The 22,619-nt window shown below is 34.4% G+C and overlaps 1 protein-coding gene across 2 annotated transcripts in view; it reads left to right on the top strand.

Annotated features, from left to right (window-relative positions):
* The first annotated feature begins 16,874 nt into the window (after window positions 1-16,874).
* Window positions 16,875-22,619, top strand: part of mol (dual oxidase maturation factor 1 mol) — a 96,986-nt gene continuing 91,241 nt past the window's right edge. Inside the window, exons 1-2 of one of the 2 annotated variants that reach the window (XM_017611830.1) lie at window positions 16,909-16,930; window positions 17,938-18,103. The gene's annotated coding sequence lies outside the window, so the exon portion shown is untranslated. Of the gene's footprint in view, window positions 16,931-17,937; window positions 18,104-22,619 lie in introns of both variants that reach the window. The other variant, XM_017611829.1, reaches the window with a different exon arrangement.

Here is a 22,619-nt window from a genome sequence, read left to right on the forward strand (position 1 = left end):
TGCTGAAAGCTATTTATATACAAAATTTTATGAAAATCCGACCAGCCGTTCGCGAGATTACCCGTTACAAAAAAGGACTTAAAGATTAAGCAAATCGTTGATAACAACAAAAAATCTTTAATTATAAAATATCTTCGTCTACATTGCAAATGTCCTTTGGTCGCATCCGCCAAAAGTTTTATTAAAAAAAATGTTTTGTGATAAATTTTTTCGGAAGAAAGTTTTTTTAACTTTTGGGTTAAAAGGAATGATGTCCTTTCTTTTTAAGCTGTTCAGAAAATTTCTCATTGCATCGTTATTCTAACTAACACAAAAGTTAAAAAAAATGGGAAAACACTTTATTGACACTTGTAATCTAGAATTGAATAATTTAAAGGTCAGATTCATAATCTATGGAAAAAATTCTATGCGAATTAGCTCTCAAAAAGTCAGTCACAAACTTTTGTTGGAAAGTATTGTTATTTGCCTGCCAATGTTAAAATTCTATAAATGGTCAGACACTAAAATTTTTCTGCGTGCGTAACAAATTTTTTAAATGCTATTTATTTACAAGCAACAGCGCAAGCAGCCAATGGTAAACTAAAATTTGAATTAACTTATCTGTTGAATTTGAATGAATTATTGGCAGTAAGTGTTTGTAGGCACAATTAAGTCTACTTCCTACAGGCTTACTTGCATAACTCAGGGAAACTGAATCAACTTGTTTTGAAAAATACAAAAATCTAAATATCTGTATTTGTGTTACTAGATTAAAAAAACTTCTCTCCGATTTGTGGCGTGCGCCTTGATGGTGTCACCTAAAGTACAGTTTTATACTGGTCCCGAACGGCGATTGTATTTTTATGAGAAGCTGTTTTTCATGGCAGATATGCACTCGGAGGTTTGCCATTGCCTGCCGAGGGGCGACCGATATTAGAAAAAAATTCTTTTTGGTTTATAATTTTTTAATGTTGGTTGGAAACTGGACTCGAGCCCATGCGGAATGATAGCGTGCACTGCTAACCACTACACCACAGCGGCTGCCAATTTTAAACTTTAAACATTAAAAAGTTGTGCTAAAAATTGCAACTTTCAACGACCATTGAATTAAATGCATTTTTTTGCGCTTATGTATTTTTAAGCATCATTAACTTATGTATTTTTGTACTGAAATTAACTAAAAATACAGAAGTTAACCTGTCATTAAAATTTTATGGTGGTTCAAAATAGATTTCTAACAAAAGTACTCATTAGCGCAATGCGGTTTTCAAAAATAGTAAATTATACTACTTCACAATTAAAGTAATTAAGGCGTAAAAATACCACATAAAATCATCCGGGTTGAATGCACTCAAATGTATCGAATGCTTCGATGTGATGAGAGATATGTATGTACATGCATACATAAATGGCAGATGAATTAATTCGAGGCAACATAAATAAAAACCATAAAAATAATGGTCGCTACTAAGTTGTTAGTTTAGGCGGGAAGTAATGTGGTAGGCAAGTTTTGAAATTAATCTAAAGCATAGTTTGATCCGATTTACAAATGTATCTACATATATACATGCACACTTTGCAAGGCATACATAACTATTGATTCTAAAATACCTCGATGTTAACGTTTTAGCTAATATTTCTCGAATTAACAATCGGCAAGAATTTAACCTTACTAATTCCAAACCTTAAACGTAGCTGTAATACTAGGTTTACATATAAGGAGATTATTCTCATTTTCGAGCTTAACTCCCTAAGCTGTAATTAGAAAAAGAAATTAGCCTTACAAAATTCGTCCCTCGTTAATCTGTAATTATAAAATAATCTCAGATTAAAACGATAAATTTTCGGTATCCAAGCTAGTTTTATCGATTATTTTTGCGAAGAAGAGGAGAAATTCCAAATGTAGAAGTAAACAAAAATGGACGCTAGCGAGGAAAAGAGGTTTGTAAAGGTATTTTTAATAAAATAGTGTGTTAAAATATATTCAAATTGCTTAGTATAGCAGAAAAAAGTGATCACGGTGGCACAGAGAAGAAACATAAATTTTCCTTGAGCACAAATTTTACGGCTAATAATCTGAGATTTGAGATTATATTTATATGTAAACATGCTTTAAGGTTAGAACCATTTTGCAGTGGTGAGCACACACTGTCTCACACTGTTTTACAGGAAAGTGTTTTTTGTAATTTTCTCTGATTTTACTAGCACCGTCAATACCAAAGTTTAGATTTGCTGAGTAAACTTATCTTATACACGTGAAAAGTCGCCTTTTCGGTTGTATACCATATACCCCTGCTCTGACACCATGGTCGGTCTTCGTGACATTAGTATCCGAGATGTGGCTATTTTCTGTGGGTCTGGTCGTCCATTTTACCAGTTGATTTTATTTGGAAAACAGATCTTAAAATTCTGGGTAAAATTATATCTCGGAGGACCGAGGTTCAGGAAGCTAATGCGAAGTCCTTCCTCTTGCTCTATAACCCTGCGGGTGGATGGGTTTACTAGCTTCCTATCTTCTCAACTGTCCTTTGAGACGAGTCTTGCATAAAATACCCCTTTTTTGATTACGAGGTGTACAAGAGCCAGATCTTGAAGCGTCGCGAAATCCGCGACTAAACTTACATAAACTCCATTTCCGTTCTCTTCCACCACAAAATGGGTATTGAAATGGCTTGGAATATCGTACAATTTCGGTCTAAGGCAGTGGCCTTTTGGAAAGCTTTATCCAGGTGCGCTTGCATGAGCTTTTGTCATCAAGAATAACTCCCAGATATTTGACTTCTTTAGGGAAGTATATCTTTTCTCCCTGCAAGGAATGGTTCTAACAGTTTGTCCCTTCTCCTTCTCCTGGAGAAAATAGCTATTCTGGTCTTATTAGTGTTGACGTTTAATCCGTTTTGACTACACCATCTGGCGGCAGCGTTCAATGCGCTCTGTATGAGGTGTGAACATCGAAGACCATGCCACTTAAGATACTGAGTAGTTCAAGTAAATCAAGCACGTGGTGTTTAAGAAACAAAGATCTTATGACCCATTTCTGATAAACCTATTTCTGAGAATTGCCTTAATCGCCGCTTGGTTATCCGAGAAAATAGCAATGTTGACTGCCTTGACTGTTTTGATGGGAAAACCATTTATCACGTCACTCGGAAAGTAAACACTTCCGCGTAGAAAACACTGGCCTTATTCAGCAGGCGAATCGATTTTTCTGATTGTTTGTTTGGTTTTAAATTAATGGCAGGGACAAGGACCTCATACCGGATCTTTCACGATATACATAGATAACATTCACAAATTATATATTTCTAACAAAATTTAAATCAAGTTAATAAATTTTCCTTGTTTCAATTTACTTTACTCCGCGGTCGAGCAGCCAAATGCAACTGTTATAGGAATTTTATTAATACATTTTCTGACAGCACACACCTCGACCATGTGGGCGAGTAGCCATTTTGCAACTCGAATAGACTTTTCGATTTCAATCTCAGTCGATGAAATTACTATCCCTACGCCAGAATTAATTTATGAGACGTCCTTAAAATAGATGCTTCGAAGCGTAAAAGCCCTAACCTACCATTCTTTTCTTGCTGTGAACTTTACGATGATGTTTTCTTTGAAAAGAAGCCCGTAACCACCTTCAAGTACTGGAGGTTTATCTGGGTTAATCTTCAGACCCATTTGTCTAATTAGGTTCTGTAGTTTGTTTGACGAGTAGCATGCCTTCCAGTAGCCTATTCGTGTCGGCGACTACGCTAGGTTCCTTGTCATCCGTAGTTTTCGCCCTAAAAATGGTATCATTGGCTTGTCGGATGCGAAAGCGCAGTAGAAAATCAGCCTTCTCCAAAGCATTAATGCTATCCACTCCAATGAGAAGCATTCTGTTTATCTTTGACATTTCAGCCTTAAGGGTCACTCATTCCTCCATTGGAAGCCAAATGCTGGCTGTCAGCCTCTTCGGTATCTCATTGTCATTGATAAGCTTGAACTTCAGCTCAAGGCTGATAGCGTGGCTCTACCGTATGATCGCCCATACGATTGTGTCATATGCATCCACAGCATAGTGGCAGAAGATCCTATAAGAAATTGCCAAACTTCGCATTAATAAACTGCAAAGATTGGTGCCTAAATGCCTTCAACTGCGGCACTAGAGTCCTTTCTGGGATGGACTCCTGTCCATATTTTTATCCAGGAAACAGCGGCCACGAGGAAACTGCGACTTAAACTATCTAACGACGACTTCTTCACAAAGAAGCGTCATGCAGAAATTCTTAGAGATACCAGGGTGGGAAATATGCGGAATCTCTGATTCCATGACTAAAGAGGTCAGGTTTGGTCGAAAGTTCCAAGTGATAATCCCCGATCGTGAAGGTTGGGAAAATGGGCTCCCTGCACTTGATTTTAGATACGTACGCTGATTCACAGACAGTTCAAGGATAGCGGACAGAGCAGGTGCAGGTATTTTTGGATCAAGCACCAAATTTGCAATTCCCATGTGCAAATGGCCCACGGTGTTTCAGGCTGAAATAGTTGCAATTTTAAACTGCGCAAAAATTAAACCTTGGAAAAGGGTTTAAAGGGCGCATTTCTACTAGTTAACTTTTCAGATATCCAAGCAGCCACCCGGGCCCCTTTATACAGGACTATCAAATGAAAGCTGGTTAGAGACTGTTTAGACACGTTACAAATTTTGGCAGCCAAAAACACGTTAACGTTGTGCTGGGTACTAAGCCATTGTGGAATCGAAGGCAATGAGGGCGTCGACGAGTTGGCACGAGAAGGATCGCTAACCTCATCTTCGGAAGCCATAATTACTGGTCGGGTATACTCTGAACGCAGGTAGTACTGGGGAGCGGTGGGGTGCCATAGACAGGCTACCCTTTCAACAGGAACGATATTATTTTAGAAAATAAAAATGACATCAGGCTACTTTTTCTATACCTGACTGGTCACTACCAATTGCGATTCCACTTGCACCGAATAAGTGTGATCACAGAGGCTGAATGCCGGCTCTGCCTTGAGGATGATGAAACTTCGGAGCATATTTTCTGTCACTGTAGGGCTTTGGTCAGACAAAGATTGATCCAATTTAAATCTTCAATTGTCAAACGCTTTGTTATAAGGAGTTCGCATACCAAGGCCCTTTTAGGATTCCTTAGGGGAGTCAAAGTTATCGTGGCCACATTGGGTTAGGTACCTCTCGTTAAAAGAAGACAATATTTTAGGTCACGGTGTCTCTTACTCTGCTACACCCAATAATTAACCAACTAACTATTTCGCGCAGACCGATCAGAGGCTGCCTGCTTTCTTTATATATTGAAAATAAAGAAAGTGTGCTCAAAGTTTTAATAATAAGATTCGTTCTCATATTTTGACCACGACTGTGGATAGGCTAATTGTTCGGTATTTCAACTAAGAACTTACGTAGATGTTTAGTTCATATAGTTCTAGTATATTTTTCTATTATGAATCAACTGATATGTTCGAGATAATTTACTAAAAATATTTAGTCAAAAAGCTACCTGAGTTAATGGCTAATTCAACTAGGAAACTTTGATAAACTGCCTAAATGCTTAGTCAAATATCCTTACCAAGTTTTATTAGTTTATTTATACAAGAAATCAGTTGAATTAAACTAAGTAAAAACTGAGTTTAGTAAGTAAAAAGTTCGTAAGTTCTACATGCAATTCTTAGTTAAATTTACATACATTTTTCTCTGTGTATACTTACTCGAGTTGGCAGCTGAATGAAAATTAAAAAACAAAAAAACTGAATACAGTTTTAACAAAAAAAAAAAACTAATTAGAAGTCGTGGAGCTGCAAATTAAATTTTTATTATAATTTTGTTTTTGATTTCCCTGTAAATTTGTGATCATTAGCAAAGCACTAACAGTATTAAAGAGACGGAAACATTGGATTGTGTACCAATACAATAAAAAGCACATATGTATGTACATACTAAGTTGCATGTGAGTTAGTGTGTTCGATTTGAAATTGATTTCGTTAATTAAGCGTTAAGTGCGTACGAAATCGAAATTGTTCATTGCATTGAAAAATATCATGACTGTACTAAAATAGTGACAGTATAAAAGTTAATATGAAAAAAATAATGCAAATAGTGGAAGTAAAACGAAAAGGAAGTAGAATAAAAAGCAAATACATTTTAGTGAGCGCAAGCACTTGCGAACATGAAAATGATTTGCGAATTTCATTGTCAATTTGTGATTTTTCGTATAAACGTATGTATATACATAAATAGATACGTACACATGCATGCCTATGCATATGTATGTACATTCACACATAAATATATGCACCTTAATTAATTATACAAGCGTTGATTTAATGACTTGTCAATTCAATCGTTTTTTTCTCTATCTAGATTCTAGAAGATCACAAAGCTACATGCAAGTGTTTTGCTGCATTCAATCTTTTGTATATTAGAAGAAAATAGCCACGTTGTTTTTATTGCCCACACCTGACAAACGCTACAAAAACGTGCCTTTCACTGACACTCACAAAACCTTAGTATTAATATTATTTAGTAGCATACATATTTATAAGCTTGAAAGCCATTAGAAAGTTGCTTGTTTTTTTCTAAACAAAGACAAAGCGAGATATGTAGCTTGATTAGTGCTGCATGAAGGTTTGATACCTGAAGGTATTGAAATTGTGCGTTTTTTTAACCTTGGTTGTGACAAGGAAGGAAAAAGTTGTTAGCACTTGATGTGCTCTTACTATGGAAATCAGGTGTAGTATTGATAGAAATATTAAACGGATTTCCTATAGAAACTATCGTCAATACTCGTACCTTTATCGAATTAATTTTTCACATTGCACCTTTCTGTCACTAACCAGAAATGACTGGTAGGCTAATACTGCCCTGTCCCGTTAAAACCCTGGCAGACGTCAGAGGACGTTCCGATTTCCGTCATCGTTAAGTTGTTGGTGTAACTGGGTAAAGGGAGGGATCTTGCTTTGCGCTGGTCGGCCCAAGATCGCATGCGTCAACCCTCGCCATAGTCTCGTCCTGAGGTAGCAGCTCTGAGTGGAGACCCAACCCAATTAAACGATCTGGGTGGGGTGTTTGTAGCCGCTACAATAACAACAACAACCCAACAGTATGAGCACAACCAATCAAACTAAATTAGAGTAAATAAAGCTGGGGGATATCGAAGCCGATTCCGAAAGCTGGTTTCTCTCAAGCAGGTAACTTTATTTCCAAGGAGATTTTTAAACCACTCTGCTCGCGATCGGGAAGTCTTCATGCATAAGACTCCACACCATGGCGCCTTTTTCGACAGATACGAATAGCGTTGATAAAGAATAGCATGGCAGAGGTTAGATAATTAAAAGATGGTACTATCAGAAGATGGTATGGAAGATCCGTTTATTATAAAGGTAGCTGGGAGCTATATCTAGTAAAAGCCGACATAGAAATATACAATTCCTGGCTTTCTAATATTCAGAGATTTCACAGCCCAACAAACGCGACCTCCACCCAGAGATATGGGTCATACAAGAACGCAAAGAAAAAACCAGTTACACCTAGGGAAGGCAACGATCAATCATTTGATTGAATTAATCCATTATTTTTGTCAAATTTGCGATTTAATTTTATCGTAGTTTTGTGTTTCATTGATCGCAAAAATATTTTTAAGAAATACATACATATGAGTTCTGTAGTTGCCTAAACATTCTTTTTTGCTTGCTGCATCAACTTTACTCGATCCGAGGTTAAAAAAAATTAATTTAAAAGATCTGTTAGAATTGGCCTCAGTAATGAAGTTCTTGTGAAATGAAATTTATTTCGTTTAAGGGTTTTTAATGGAAAAGTGTTTTTGTGAATACTGTACCTATAAAAATTCGATTAATCGATTATTTCTCAATAATTGCAATAACTTTTTTGGGCTTGTGATTAATCATATGATTAATTAATCGATTATTTTATTTTGTTTTGCCATCCCTAGTTGTACCTATCCGCTTCAGGCGTGGTGAGAATTTGAGTGGTGAATTCTCTCTCTATCTGTGTCTTTATCTATTCTTTCTTTATAATTAGTTTAAGTTAATATTTTTCTTTATTGTTATCGTTATCCTCCTCCTCATATTTTTATTTATAATTATCTTTATTTTACCTTTGTACTTATTAGTTTCTTCATCTCCATATTCACCTTCAGCTTTTTCCTTATATACACATATGTATGTATACCTAAATATTTGTTTTTATTTTTATTTTTATTTTTATTTTTATTTATATTTTTATTTTTAGTTTTGGCTTTATCCTTTTTTATCTATGCGCGCTTTTCTTTATCTTTGTTTCCACTCTTGTATTGGTCTTAATCTACATCAATCTTATTCTTAAACAGCTTATTAGAATGTTTTTGTTAGACTATGAAGTACTTGTTCCCATCCCAAGAAGTACCGTCCCAACCATTTCCATTGCATTTGCCAATTTACTCTCAACCTCCGCTAAGAAAGTTTCACTTTAATAAAAAAATGCAAATCCTAATCCAGTTGTAGGTGCGCACATACAAAAAATTCGGGGTTTAGTTTCATTGAAACGAGAACTGGGTTGATAATATTTACACTCAACGAAAATGTAAGTAGTAAGAATTTGGAAGTTACCCCAATGCAAAAAAAATTACTCAACATTTACTGAATATGTAAAGAAGACCTGGTGGAACTCGGTGCATGGCTTTTATGTATTTGTCTTCGCGACCAAATTCATTCGGCCAACATATGCGCACACATACTTATTTACAAACATACATATATATGTACATACTTGTATCTTTAAATGCACATATACCTGTTAGGCATACATACCTACGTTCATTGTATACGGAAACATATAGTATATAGTACTTCATTATTACATATTTACATGCATATTAATTCCACTTTCCTTACTCGATAGCAGTTCAAGTTCAAGTTTTCGATAAATTGTTACGCATGTTAGGCATGCACACTCAAATATGTATGCTTGCTTGCTCGAATTCAATGTAAGCTGGTTTTTACGAATTAAAAAAATCCACCCAAAATTATAACCTAAAACAGAGCGCCCAAATAACGCATTTGCTTAGCATTTTTGTATGCGATGCAAACGCGTGATGAATTACTCGTATGTTTGAATATATGTATGTACGTATGTACATGTGCCTATCTTCACGTAGGTGGTTTGATTATTGAATCACTGAACTAAGTACTTGATGATACTTAATGATCAAAACATATGTTTTGTTGGATGAGTAGGCGGTGACGTGTAATTGGTGATTGGTCATTGCTGATTGGTTCATCAGTGATCATCGGCCAATGGCCCGAAAGTTTGAGATAAACGCTAAATAATCGAATTTTCAGCCGCTAAAAAAAAATGACTGTACATACATTGTTGGCATACATTAGTTAATGAACATGGTTGCGATAAGGATGGACGTGAATCCGTTGTAGGTATTCAAGCTGAGAAACAGACCCTTAAAATGTTAAGTGATATGTGTTCAAGAATGTCGAAGAAATCTACAATCTCTTCGGCAGCACGTCAACTCCCATTGGGTCTGGTTAAGTCTTCTAGCGGATCATTTCTTCAAATATTTGGGCAGCTTAGGCATCGCTTCATTGGAGCAGCCAAAAGATCGAAATGTTTTTAGGTGAATAGGTCTGGTGAAATATTCTTCTGTTAGGGCATAACAATAAACCTATGTGCTGATCGAGTGAAGTCTTAATACTCGTAAGAGCGGTGCCCTATAATAGTGGAACGAAAAATAATCTTAAGTGTGGCCGACCAGAATGGTAATTTCTTACGTATTTTAAATCGCTGAATCCTAATCTGAAGTCAGAATTAAAAAGTGCTCTTCCTACTGGATTTCCTAATATTTAATTCTAACGTAACACGTAGAATAAGTTTTACCTTACATACTTGCAGACCTTTTGAAAAAGTTTTAAAAAGGGTTATCGGTATCGCGAATACCCTAGGTCTGAGGCCAATTTATTTTAGCGTAGCAATGTTATATGTACAAACTTCGCTTTCCTCACAATTCATCAAAAAAGTGTGTTTTGAAAAATATGCCTCAAAACAGCTGTTTCGGGTTTTAGACGGATTGTTTCCGAAGATTAAGCACTGCTTGTTAGGGTTAAATTTCTGTCTATTAATCATGGTGAGACGGAACTCGTCCTATTCATTAGAAGTTATATGGTCGCTTTTTCCCAGCTTCCCTCGATCGGTGGCAGTGAACAGTAAGCTATCCCGGAGACTAACTATTGAAGAGCAAGTACTAGAAAATCAGTTTAAAAGTTGTGCAACGGGCTGCAATTATTGACGTTAACCTAGTGCACGGATCACTCTTTATCGAGAACTTAACGTTATGCTTACCAGCTTACTGCACCCTATCATAGTGTGCTCCACTAAGGAGCTCTTGTTTCTCTTTGAACTAGGCCGCCGTACATAGGGGTATTTGCCTTCAAAAGCTGACCAAAATTATTTATAAATAGTTATGTATCTGCCTGGTGCCAATTATTAATGAAAAAATAAATGAATTTATCTTTGAGTAATAAGATGATACCTGACGCGATTTGTAAGCGTTTGGTATAAACAATTATGACTAGCCAACTAATTACTTCATTAAACATTTTCGAAAAATACTTTTTACTATTCATGACTTGTATAAGGGTAAATCTAAAAAGCAGATACACGTTCAAAAAAAGTATTATTTTTTAATTTGTGGGCACATCTATATTTTATATATGATTCTATTCGTAATCTCTTAATAAATATATAAATATAAGTTTTACTTATTTTCATCAAATGATTCAAAAGTTAGACGAGGAATAAACATTCAGATCGCTGAAACAGAAAACAAAAGAATAGGTTTGGTTCAAATTAGGCCGTGCAAGTTTTAAATTTGAGTAAAGATTTTGAAGGTCGAACTCACTTAATTGCAAAGTTCTAAATTTAATGGTATCGGCCGTTTTACCAGATTGGCTCCGGTTTTCGAGTTAACGGCACTTGAAAATTTGATTATTTTTAAATTATTTTATAAATAACTCCCTCAGTTTTGAAGTTATTTTACTAAAATTTTGCACATGACTATTTTTTCATACTTCCTTAACTAATTCTGAAAATCATGGAAATAGGCTCACTTTAATAAATACCTTCCACACAACTGATTATTTAGATATGTGGTTTGGCCTCTAACTTCGTCATAAAGACAAAGTTAACAGTGTTTATGATGAATAAAAATAGTACTAAATTTCTTACCTGCTTAACTGGAGGAGTTATAACGCAAACCAACGTCCCTGGACAATCAGTTGTATGGGGACTACATCTTATGGTGAACCGATTTCGGTAATTTTATGAAATAGTTAAGTAAAAAAATGTTAGTAAAATAACTTGAAAACTGAGGGAGTTATTTATAAATTAGTTAATATTTAAGCAACGTTTCCATTACCGCAATCTCTAACAGTGGAGCCAATCTGGCAAAACAGGGGACGCCATTGAATTTAGAAGGCTGAAATTAAGTAAGAGCAACAATCATAACCTTTGCCTAAAAAAAGTTGATTTGATACGTCGCTCGAAATATTCTCAGTACAAAAATGATCCTCATTAAAATAAGCAAATCAGGGGTTTTACACACTCCTAGTAAAAATGTTTAATGTTATAAGAACTAGTAGTTACAAAAAGATTTAGATCGTTTTGACGCTTTTTCCAAATGTGCCTTCAATTGATATTTTGGAATAAAAATTACGCTCAAGATCGCAGAATATTTTATCTTTAAAAGTTGGTTTATTCTAATTATTACACCTCTTGCTAAGGTATCAAATTATTCGTAATTGTTTGTAAATAGAATACAATACATAACTAAAAAGTGTTTAAAATTAAATGCTTCAAAAACTATAGGCGGTAAATCGAAAATTGTGAAAAGTAGAGTTACACTCTTTGAGTTACTTGCCATTTAGTTATTTTTCAAAGCACACTTTAGTTACATATTACATATGAAGTGTACACCTACGTACTGATTGCACATAAAATTTTAAACCAGTATATGGTGTGCTTCAAAAGTTATGACATAATTTATTTTTTACGTCTTTAAAATTATATAAAAAATTAACTTGTTTTTAATATGTTTTTGAATTAAAACATCTATAACTCAAAAGTTATGCAAAAAATTGATTCAAAATTTTTTGAGTCGTCAAGTATAAGTTATCCAAAAGCAACCAGCTTTATATAGTTTATAACAATGAAAATAAAGCTAAATATCACAAAGGTTAAATTTTTTTGGATTTGCCCATAAAGTAAATTCTTTATTTATCACACAAAATTTATTCCGAATCATATTCGTCACCAGCTTTAGCTTGAGCTTCACCAAAACCTAATGAAATTGGTGTGTCTGGAAGCACAAACTAATGCTTCGATATAAATTGGTTTTCGATTATTTTTAAAAATATTTTTGCTCAAGTTTATAAATACATTAGAGGTTAAAAGTAAACGACTCATAAAATTTTCGTTGCAATCCTTTCTTGAAAATTGTCTTGAAAAGTTTTGTCAATATTGCCGGAGGTGCTTGTTTCGTGCCTCCTCTGGTAGATCGGGAGAAGTCCGTTAGTTCTAGCGTTATGCATTACATTTTTTTCCCTAAACAACCTTCCTCCTTTTAACTTGCCCATACCCACTACATTTGGTACCAGGGATGGGATTTCAAAATTTCAAAATGTGCCTAATGGTCTTCGAAAATAGTGCCGAAAAGAAGATGAAAGTTCCACAAAATTAAATTTCTTTTCAGGCATTTTAAGAACAATATATTTTTAGGAATAATATTTTTAAAATACGCTGAAGTAATATAATAATTATTAATTAACTAAATTATTACAGCAAATCACTTTTATGAAGGATTCCTTAGACATATACATAAATTCAATGTAAAATTAAACAGAGTTCCAATTACGGAGGGGAAATCCACCGAAACATAGCTATTCTGAAATTTTGCACACATACATAGATATGTAGTACCTATATACAAAATAATGGCAGTGAGATTTTGACCAGTTTCGCCTATTCTTTTCATTGATTATTTTTCGATTGATTTTATATAAAAGTCTAATTATTAATTTAATAAGCACACTATGTGTACACAAATCGGCATTTCATATTTGTACAAAAATTAAAAAAATTCAGCAGGTTTTCGCAACAACAAAATTTGAACTCAGAATTTTTAAGGAGATTCTAAGTTTTCGATTTTTTGAATTCGTTTCATATAAAGTGTGTTCGAATATTTTTTAAATGGATGAAAATGTATAACACCGTCAGAAAAAAATATCAAAAATCATCGGGAAATTGCAGAAACTTGCACTTTTATTTAATGTACTATAAAACTGCAAACTTAGAATCTTTCCAATAATTCTGAATTAAAAGCTTGTGTTGCGAAAACTTACTTTTCGTACTGCGTATTCATAATAGAATTCAGCGGGTTGTAAATATTTCTCGCGGCCCTTATTTTAAATTTTTAGTGCTTTTAATTTTCACTTTTTGTAATTTTTTAATCTGAAACGTGGCATATGATTTTTTGTTATATATTGGCATTTTATGCTAAATTTCTATATTTTATGATTGTGCCAAAACAGGATGAATTGTGCCAAATGTGCCTCTGAGAATGAAAGTGCCCAAAATGGCACTATTGTGCCTACTTTTCCATCACTGTTTGGTACTGATGTTTAAACGGTTTTAAACTATTATGAAGTAAGGAAAATCGCTCTTTGAGATACTAATTTTTCTGCAAGAATCTCGATTTCCTCTTCTTTTTTACTTTTGAATTGTTGGATAATATTGAATAACGCGTCCCTTGTCAACCTTATTGATGACCGCATATTAGTTGCGTTCCTTAATTCTTGGAGAGCAATAGTCAGAAATAGTCAGAAAAGTCCGAAGTAGTCAGATTTAGTCCAAAAAGCTTTCCTTAACTCGAAAATTACAGCAAAAATGAGAGAGCAACACTCAGTGAGAGTGACTCTTTTCAGTCCGAAGTAGTCAGATTTTGTCAGAAGAATTTTTGCTGGCAAAATCTTGAAAAGTGTCAAACTCAACTGAATTTAAATTAACGGAAATTAAAGAATACGCAAAAAGTAAGAATAATCTAAAAAGTGAAAAAAGTGAATTGAAATTGGAAGGAGGCAAAAAATAATTCATATAGTAAGTGTTTATTGTGCTTGTGCTTGTGTGAATGTGTTTTGTACATACATTTCCATTCTTATTTGACGTTAGTTTTGTTGTTGCCATTCTTTGGACTAAAAATTTGGTTTTTTGTGTTCCTTTACCTTTTCCTGTTATTCTCTTTTAGTGAGCGCATTTTGCTTACGCTCTGGCATTTTGACACTTTTCAGATTTTAGTCGAAAAAGATTAGGAATGAACCTATTATATCCTGAGAACAAACAAAAAAAAACTTACTTTTGTTAGTTTCGAAAGTTTTAAATAACGATTAAAAAGGGGTACGAGAAGAGGCGGCCGATTTTTTTACAGATATACATATTAAGTAAAACGTCTGTGGAATATGCCGATATATAAAACTTAACTTAACTCGACTTAACACACACCTATAATTATCATGTAAAATAAAATAACGATGCGAATCAAGGTTAAACGATCAAAACGATTTTTTTTTTGTTAAATAGCATGTATTAAATAAAGTATGCATGAATCCATGAAAGCTTTGGCAATTTGCACTTAACTCAACTTTAAAGCTTTAAGCAAGATTATGAAATTCTTTATCACATCAGACAAGTTTGAACTCGTGTGACAGGCGGTCCGAAGGTACCCCCGAGATATAACTTCATAGTCTGATGTGGAGGGTTTCCTACTTCCCAAAAAACACTCAAATAAACTTTATCATGAATTTCGTAATTTGGACTTTTGTCCAGCTTTTAGAGTCACATACCCCTATGTGTGCCGTTAGCCGAATGGTTAAATAATCTAAAAAAAGAATCTAGCTGTTGCCCACTGTCAGGAAATAGAAAGCCTCCGAATGCATTTCTGCTATGAAAGAGCTTCTCATCAACCACTGTCCGTTCGATGACGGTGTAAAACTGTAAATCCCTCAATTTCTGTAATAACGTTAAAACATATAAATTATTTTTTATGGCCATTTCAAAATGAAATTTATCGGTGCTTACCCCTTTACAGTGTATACGGCCAAGAAATTTTGTTTAATTACAAGTATAGGCTCTCGGATTTCTGACGCGTGTTTTAAGCTGAGGTGGCCACTATAATGGAGGCACTTCACTAACTACGCATTAGCGTAATACCGATTAGAATGATCAATATTTATTCTAGTGCGATCGGTAAGTATGTTCGAGTTTGTTTCTGGCGACAAGTAGGGCCTAAGAGTTCCCATAACAACCGGTGGTCTAATTTTGAATAAAAAATAGACAAAAAACCCCAAACGCAAAGTTGAAAGGTCCTTCTGGCCGATGCCGGAATGAATGTGGTCAAATTAGCTTCCCAAGATGCACAATCGGCAACTCTCCTGGGCAGGTTACTGTGCAATAGCGAAACCCAACATCCTCTCCGATCCTTATGGATCGCAGCCTTTTGAGGACGACGAGATGGAATTAGCTCAGTATTTTCTTCTCAGATGCCTTAATATTTCTCGTCTAAGGTTAAAATACTCCGAAGGGCCTCACTGAGATGGACATCAGCTGCCTGCGGAGTCTAAGTGTGTGACTTGCAGGGCTGTCCCCAGCCTATTTAGAGCATTTCGATGAATTACTTATGAAATGCTCTCATTTTGAGCCATTTCCAAGCAAATAATAAATTTTAAGTTGATGTTTAAGAATACTGGTATCCTAACATGGAAATGTGTCGTAGTATTTCACATTAGCTCTCATCCAGTACTCCATGAACTTACAGGTTTTTACACGAACTGGCAGGAAGTTACAGGAAAAATTATCCCGTACTCAAAAATCATGTAAATGAGATCGATTTTTGGAGAGTTGTGTAGAGAAGTTGCAAAATTTTACTTTTTCTTCTGGTAAAATCATGAAAAGTGTCAAGCGATCGGCTGTTTGACGTTTTTACAGGAAAAATGCGTTTTTTGTTCCCATTCTTTTTCGTTGTTACTCACTTTTTACTCTCACTTCAGAGAGTAATTTAGCTGTTTGACATATTTACAGGATTTTTCATGAAAAGTATTGGTTCAGAACTATTACCATTCGAGTACAGTCGTACAACACACGAGTGTTTTTAGTACTTTCTTATATTATATTTAGAAGGAATTTCTTATTGCTATTTAGAAAACAGCTTAACGCATTTATTGTTCCAATAGCCAGTTGCAAATAATCTAAAAAAATCACTGTCATTATCAGTATATGGTATATATTTGTATATGTACGTAAGTATGTCTTCACATCGTCAGTTCACGAGTAAATGAGTGGCTTATTTAAAATAAATACCAACAACAACGGTAGACAAATCAGCATTAATAACAGCGAACAGGTATTTAGTTTAAAGCATAAACCTTTTTTCTTCACATTATTATTTCTTCATATTTTGACTTTTTTGCGCTAAGTCAAAGCTGTGCCCAGACCAGCCAAAAGCCAAAATCCAAAGCGACAGCCACAAAGCCACTGCAAAGTCAAGCTGTGGTTGAAGTCACATGCCGCTCACTGCGACTTAGCTCATTTCCATTCAGTTCCGCTCAGCTGTGTTTCGATGGAGCTTTTGACGTTCGGCGCCCGCTTTTTTGTTGTTTCATTTGTTTTGCGTTTTTTTTTTGTTGGTTTTGTTTTACATGTTTTTACTGTTTTTTTTCTTACTCATTTTTGTTGTGGGGGTTTTCGAAAAACTTTTGAGCGAGCACAACTTACATATCTCAGTTTCGAGCTCAAAGTAAAATTTCAGTTAACTTAAAACAGGCGAGTAAAACGGACGTGTCGGTAACGGAGCGCAAAAAGGATTTTCGAACACATTTTAAGGTCGGTTTAAGAACCTGTGTTATGCGTTTTTTTTTACAAAACAATTTAACGAAAAATGACGATCGCGTGAAATACGTATGACGGACGCGCGTGACGGCAACAGCGGTAGAAGCAAAACAAAACTAAACAAAAAAAAAAAACAATATTACAATAAGCAACTAAACAATTAAATTAAAAAATTAAAATAAAACAACAACGACAACGGTGTCATAGACGAGGCTTTCAACTAAATAAGGCAAGTGTTCAATGTAGCCAACAGGCAGAGTCACCAAGTCAAAAGATAACTGACGACGCGCCAACATGCTCACTCGTATTGTATGAAAATTCAGAGTGCAAGCTGATGATGTATACTTTAACTGTGTGAATATTTGGTGGAAAATATATTATGTTTTGTGTGCGTGTTTTTATTGTTTTTATTTAATAACAAATGAAAAAATTGGTGGAAAAAAGTTTTAGTTTAAAACCAGTCCCACGAGAAATATGCAAATTCGTTTGTCAAGAAAAATTAAAAATGAGTTAATGAAAAAAGCAGCAAATGCATAATTGAATCAACAAAGAAATATGAGTTAACGAAATAATAAACGAAATGAAGTAAGATAAAAAAAGAGGCGAAACTGCATAATTTTTCAAACTGAGTCGCCTTATTAAAATTCATTGTCAAATTGGAGAATATAAAAATTTGGCAAACAATTTCTAAATTCAGTGCTTGTTATTCATACATAAGTCTTTAAGTTGTGAGAGTATACATTAGGAACTCACGTTGCGGAAAGAAGATGCGCAGGCGTGTCGCTGTTATGACCTCACATTTATGCATCTGGGTTTTAATGCATAATACGAAGAAAAGTGCAGTAGATGGTGTAATATGATTCAAAATTTTAATATTTTTTTTAATTGTTGAAACTTCTGAACGCAAAAGTGATAACAAAAAAATACAGAGGACCATCAAATTATTGCACTTAAAATACCAAATAATTTATTTTTTTTTTACTTTTACCTTATCTAATTAGAGTTCGTTAGATTATATAAAAGAAAAGTTGTGCGCCGACCCCATACACGACTCAAGCGAAACTTTTTCTTTCTATTACCCGTATAATATAATAAAAGTAGGAGTGCACGTTACTGCCGAAATTCGACCGCTTTTCTAGATTTTCTTATGACCCTTGGAACTAAAACGTGAGTAAATTTTTTGTATATCTTTGAGGGTATTTGGAGAACTTTGGCAGGACTTGGAATTGACTTGATATATTCCAGTTTGTCGATAAATTTCCATAATTTCATATATATCGATAATTCAATGAATTTCAGAAATATTAAAATCCGAAAACTCAACCAAATTCGATAACTCTACTAATTGACATATTTCTCGAATAACAGTGCGTTTACAGGGCTCGATAAATTTCGATAACTCAAACATGTATGCATCTCGATATAAATCGACAACTCAATAAACTTTGGAAACCTCTATAAATTTCGATAACTCGGTTAATTTTGACAGCTCCATATTTTTCGAAAGCTATCGATAAATTTCGACAACTTGTTACACTCTGGTAACACGATAAAATTCGATAAACATTGATAACTCGATGAACTTATATGACCTTGAAACTCGATATCTCGATACATTTTAAAACATTCAAAAACGTCGATTCGATAAATCGAAAAATTTCAGTAAATCAATATCGATAACTCGATATTTTCAAGGAACTCAGTGCATTATGATAAATCGATAAATTTCGTTAACTCTATAAATAATGATAATTCAATAAATATCGATATCTTGATAAATTTTATTAACTTGACAAATTTCGGTAGTTTGATAACTTTCCATAACTAAACTTCTTAAATTTTTAATTTAAATAAATTTTTTTACCCTAATTCTTATGTATTCTCATTGTTTTAATTTTCGTCTGCAACTTAAATATTTCTTCCACTTTTTTATTTTCATCGTTTTTATCATTAATTTTTTTACCATCGCATTTATCTTTATGACAAAGTTTAAATACGTAGTAAAACAAAATGTGAAAAAAATCATATTCAACAGGTTGCAACAACAACTATATACAAATCCGGAAATTTTTAAACGACTATTTTGGCTCCTCATCTAAGAAAAATACTTTTCCAATGGTGTTCTTCGTTTTTAACCGTCAAACGAGCTGTGAAAAAATGTTGTTGACTAAGTTGGCTCTAAATTTAATCGGATGGTTTTTTGCTCTTGCTGACTTATAGTAAAATCTACTGCTTACCATTTCATAAAAAAATTTCAATGCCCTAACTGATATATTTAATGCCGTTTCATGAATCTGCTTCAAAGTAAGGTCCGAAAAGTCCCACTATGGTTGGATCTAAAAAGTTTAGGTGCTCTACGAAAAATTGTATTTTTAAATTTTACGGCCATCTCATATCCTACCATATCTAGGAGCCTAGAGAACCCTAGTTCGATTAGCCAAAGCAAGAGTCTTCAGCTTACGACTGGCTATCCATTAAGAACACAATTTTATGGCTTCAGTAGTCTCGCCTCATGTTGAAGCTGAATATCTTTTTATGGAAGATGAACATTCGTTTTCTTATAGGCTACGAGTATGTTAATCTCTGTCCAAATGCATCTATCCCTTTTTCCTATCCAGTCAACGAACCAGCAGTGTAGCATATTATCACAAGTGTACGTTCGAGGGCAACCTGAAAAATGAGTCAATTGATTGAAAGATATATCTTTCGACAGACAAGCGTTTTATTTCTCAACATAGCTTTTTACATTCGGTCCAGCGTTCTCCAATTTTTTAACACCTCCGAAATAATATGTTTTTCCATGACCTCAAAATAAGCATTCGTTTCAGAGATGACTTCTTTAGTCGACCCCAATCTCTTACCGCCCAGCCATTTCTTTGGATGTGGAATCAGGAAGTAGTCGCTGGGGGGCTAAATTTCTTGATCTTATACCGCGTGCATCCTAATTAACTGTTACCACATACCCACTTTGGCCTTATTTGATGAACTTTTTGATTGTTACTTGATCTCTAGATTATTGTGGTGGATCCATGCTTCGTCACCAGTACCGAACGGTCCACAAATTCATTCGGATTGCGGCTGAACATCGCCAAATTTTGAAGCGGTCACACGGTTGCGTTAATGATCGAGTAGGAATAGAGCGGCGCCCATCATGCGGATGGCTTTTTCATATCCAAATATTCATGTAAAATGCGGTGTACCTATTCAATTGAGTGGCAAATAGCTTCAGCCACCTATTTAATTCTCCGATCGTCCAATACCACTCCATAGATCGATTTTGGGTGATCTGAACGTTCGAAGTACGCTGCTGGTACGACCACAACGGTACTCTGTAAACCCACTGAAATTGATAGTGGAGAATCGCCGTAGTATTTATCAAGCCTTTCCTCGGTTTGGTAATGGATTTCTACGCAATAAAAAGTTAATCAGCATACGAAATACTTTTCTTTCCATTCTCGCTAAAACTCTCGAGGTTCTCTGCTTTCAATGACTGAAAAGCACAAACTAAATGGCGCAGCTTGCTCAAAATTTTACAGTAGTCTATTAACCGATGGCTGTTCACGGGAGAAGTATTGCATTTAAAGTTACTTCGCGGGTAATTCAAAAAGTCACTGACTTCAAATTGCCCTCGTAGTGCAATTTCAAACCGATATTGCAATTTCAAGGGTCCGCTTTGTTAGACCTTCTGTCCCGATTTTGGTATCAGTCCTGCTCTGGATAGCCCTTTTAACTTGAGTCTAAATGTAAACATGAAGAGGTGTGAGTACTGGAAAAAATTCCATGCATGCTTTTAGATACGTTTTCACGACTGCAGCTATACATGCCGGCTTTTACATCCTTTTTTGTTTCACGTTGTAAATTCATCGAGCTAGCTGTTCTCTTATTGCTTTTCTGGATGCGTAATATATTTAGTTTTAAACTTTTTTTCGGAATAAAATTGAAATTTCCTAGATTGGTATTACTTTCGATATCAATGTAGAGATGAGCTTCACTGTTTCTGGTTTATTTTTAGTACTACTACAACTTTTGGTGTGTGGACCAATACCCCAATGGCCATTGTACAGTTAAGACGGTAACAAGCCCTAAAACTTCGGATTAACCGAAAAGATAAGTAAAAATAACCGCAAAACCGTTCCAAAAGAACAGAAAACGGATCCTACGGAAACGGAGATCGACCACGAAGCGCACATTGAATTATGGACAAAAAATTGATTGGTTTGGCATAAAGTATAAATATGAAAATATCAGCCTGAAATTTGGTTTAGATATGTATTATAGAGTTCTGAGTTGACCTACAAAATTTTGTTCGGTTCGAAACACTATATTATATAGCCGCCATAGTGCCGATATCAACTTCGTGGTTTTTATATGCTATATGAGTTTACCTACAAAATTTTTTCGGTTCAAGGCACTATGCCATATACTAACTGTTTTTTTTTTTCTTTACTTTATAACAAAATATAAAAGAATTAAATAAAAAAAAAACTATTTAAAATCGCTTGTTAAGCTATTACGATAGGGCCTATTTCCAGCACCGCTTTTTTGAGAACTGTAATCGGTCCATATTCTCAGTTCTCCTTGAAACCGGATCGAAAGAACCGGTTCTTTGAATACTCGGAGCCGCACATCACTAATGCATAAGAAAGAGTTGCTTAATAGGCAGAAATATTTCAGTCGACTTAAGTAAATCGTTGTTATAAAAGCTCAAAAATTAATAAAGTATTACATACATACTTACATATGTACGTTTGATCGTACCATTAGTCCTCCTCCCATTTTAAGTGGTATATTTAAACTAGATATGTTTACTATTATTTAATATTAAATTTATAAGTTACTCAACGTATATTAAGATTGTGCAAAGTTTTTCATATTTAAGTATTAGACTGGCAAAAGAAAAGGGTACAAGTACATTTGTATGTATGTATGTTTCACACAAACGTACATAAGTATATTTATGTCCTATATAAGCCATGCAAAAGGAGTAATAGTTATAAAGTTATAGTCAACATGCCATTAACACAGTTTTAATTATAAACCCAATTTGTGAGGAAAGCTTTGTGTTTTTGTCTGTAGCTGCCAATGAGTGGTATGTACATATGTAGTTATTGCAGTGGGCACAGCGTAAAAAAATTTATAATCACCGAAAAACCGCCAATAAATTATATTACAATATAGAGTTAAAAATATAGTTATGTACATACGTACATATACACATGAGGGTGATTCTTAAAAAAAATATGAAAATCTAAATTTTGTAAAAAATATGAAAATCTATTGGTCTATGTACAAAATAAGGAATTCCGCGAAAATTTTAAAGCAATTTCTAGGGGTCTTTACCAAGGTTTGAAAAACAAATCTGATTAATGGGTTGATTATGGATAACAACTCAGCTTCAGTTTGGTTGCTGAGGGACAACGCCACTTTAATAAACATGTATATTACAGAAACCGTAACGGTTATGAGCAGGGAACGGATTTTTAGGACCTAAAAACCTATAAAAAAGGCAAAATAAAGTAACGAAATAGGCTGGAAAAGGCAAAATAAAATAGCGAAAAAGGCAGGAAAAGGCACTAGGTATTGTAAAAAAAGCAAAATAAGGCACTAAAAAAAACAGAAAATACGAAGAACAATCAAAAAATACATTTATTTTAGAAATGTTTATATTACAAGTAAAAAGAGA

Source organism: Rhagoletis zephyria, unplaced genomic scaffold, assembly GCF_001687245.7.
Source record: "Rhagoletis zephyria isolate East Lansing unplaced genomic scaffold, Rhagoletis_zephyria_1.1 Rzeph_scaffold_00464, whole genome shotgun sequence".
NCBI lineage: Eukaryota > Metazoa > Arthropoda > Insecta > Diptera > Tephritidae > Rhagoletis > Rhagoletis zephyria.